General features: G+C 34.6%; 1 non-coding gene across 1 annotated transcript; it reads left to right on the forward strand.

The window, feature by feature from the left end:
- Positions 1–460: 460 nt before the first annotated feature.
- On the forward strand, positions 461–567 carry LOC116635948. Its single transcript, XR_004300245.1, has one exon. It is a non-coding gene; the product is annotated as a U6 spliceosomal RNA (small nuclear RNA).
- The last annotated feature ends 1,931 nt before the right edge of the window (positions 568–2,498 follow it).

Raw genomic sequence — 2,498 nt, forward strand, 5'->3', positions numbered from 1 at the left:
AATCATCACCAAGCTGTTTTTTTTGTTGGTGAGCTTAATCCATTTACATTTAAAGTCATTACTGGGGCACCTGGCTGGCTCAGTCGGTAGAGTATGTGACTCTTGATCTCCAGGTCTTGAGTTCAAGCCCCATGTTGGGCATAGAGATTACTTTAAAAAATAATAATAATAAAAAATAAAGTGATTACTGATTTAAAGGATTTACTTTTGCAAGTGTTCTTTTCTAGATGTCATATTTTTTGTTCCTCAATCCTTCCAATACTGCCTTTCATGTTTGATTTTTTTTTCTAGTGTACCATTTTGATTTCCTCTTCATTTCGTTTTCTGTATATTTTCTACTTGTTTTCTTAATGGTTACCATAAGGATTACAATTAACATCCTAAGATTAATAGCTAATTTTTCATGAGACCCCATGAAGGCCAGAAACAAATAGGATGATATGTTTAAAGTACAGCTAGGGTGCTCACTTCAGCAGCACATATATGAAAATTGGAACAATACAGAGAAGATTAGCCTGGCCCCTGCATGAGGATGACATGCAAATTCATGAAGCATTCCATATTTTTCAAGCTACGCTTACAAAAAAATCAACTAAAATGGGGGCACCTGGGTGGCACAGTCGTTAAACATCTGCCTTTGGCTCAGGTCATGATCCTGGGGTCCTGGGATCAAGCCCTGTGTCAGGTCCCCGCTCTGCAGGAAGCCTGCTTCTCCCTCTCCCACTCCCCCTGCTTGTGTTCCCTTTCTCGCTGTCTCTCTCTCTGTCAAATAAATAAATAAAATCTTTTTAAAAAAAATTAAAATAAAGTACTGACAGAAAAGGGGGGGGAAAAAAAACTGTCAACCAAGAATTCTATATCCAGAAAAACTATCCTTCAAAATTAAAAAGTTCCTAGATATACAAAAACTAATGGGATTTGTTGCTAGTAGACCTGCCCTACAAGAAATGTTAGAGGGAGTCCATCAGAGTGAAACAAAAGGGCACTAGATGATAACTCAAAGCCACATAAAGAAATAAAGATCACTGGTAAAGTAACTACACAGAAAAACATTTAAAAAGTAGTATTATTTTATTTTTGGTATATAACTCCTCTTTTTTGTTTCTTATATGATTTAAAAGATGCATAAAACAATAATCATAAATCTATGTTCACATGTACACAATGTATAAAGATGAATTTGTAACAATAACAACATAAAGGGGGTATGGAATTGGATAGGAGGCATTAATGTATGCTATTAAAACTAACATGGTATCAATTCAACCTAGATTCTTATAAATATAAATATAAAAGTGCACTTAGGTAATTTGTGTTTTTCCATGTGTTCTCCATTTCAACTAAGTTGTTGAATTTATTGGCATAAAGTTGTCTCTAATATCCCCTTATTATAAAAATCTGTTGTGATGTCACCTCTCTCATTCCTGATATTGGTGATTTGTATTTTTTTTTTTCCTGATCATTCAGGTTTATCTCTTTTGTTGATCTTAAGCAGCTTTTGGTTTTGTTGATTTTTCTTTATTTTTCTGTTTTCTATTTCAAAGATTTCTGCATTGATCTTTGTTATTTTCTTCTGCATACTTTGGTTTCAGGTGGAAGCTGAGGTCATTGACATGAACTTTTTTTTTTTTTAAAGGCAGTTAGTGCCATAAATTTCTCTAATAGAGGTGCCCCACAAATTCTATGTTGTGTTTTCATTTTCATCAGTTCAAAATACATCCTAATTATTATTTTTTAAATATTTTTTTTAATTTTATTTTTAAGTAATCTATACAAACAACATGGGGCTCGAACTTACAACCCTGAGATCAAGAGTCACATGCTCTACCTACTGAGCCAGCCAGGCATCCCCCTAATTATTTTTTGATCTAGAGGTGTGTTACTCATTTTCCAAACATTTGAGGATTTTCCAAGGATCTTTCTGTTACTGGTTTCTTTTTTCTTCCTCTTTTTTTGAGAGAGAGAGAGAGAGAGAGAGAGAGACTGATGGTGGGGAGGGGCAGAGGGAGAGAGAGAATCTTAAGCAGACTCCACACTCAGCGCAAGCCCAATGCAGGGTTTGATCTCATGACCTGAGCTGAAATCAAAAGTCGGACGCTTAACCGACTGAGCCACCCAGGCACTCCAGAATCTTACAATAATATATTTCCATTTCTTGTCTAGCCTTTACGCTATTGACATAATACATTTTACTTTTACATATGTTAACTTGAATCCTTTTAAACTTGAGACCTGTTTTATGGCCCAGAATATGGTCTATTTTGGTAAATGTTCTCAGTGCACAAACCCGCAATACATTATCATTTTTTTAACCACAATTATTTTGTTAAAAGATGTAACTAATAAGAAAAAAAAGTATAGACTTAGGTAGTTACCATTGCCAGAGCTCTTCATTCCTTTGGGATTGAAGGATAGGTCCATATTTTTACTTGGTACCATTTTCTTTTTGCCTGAAGAAATTCCTTTAACATTTTTTGTAGTGCAAGTGATGAATTCTT

The sequence above is a fragment of the Phoca vitulina genome, unplaced genomic scaffold, assembly GCF_004348235.1.
Source record: "Phoca vitulina isolate PV1807 unplaced genomic scaffold, GSC_HSeal_1.0 scaffold11, whole genome shotgun sequence".
NCBI lineage: Eukaryota > Metazoa > Chordata > Mammalia > Carnivora > Phocidae > Phoca > Phoca vitulina.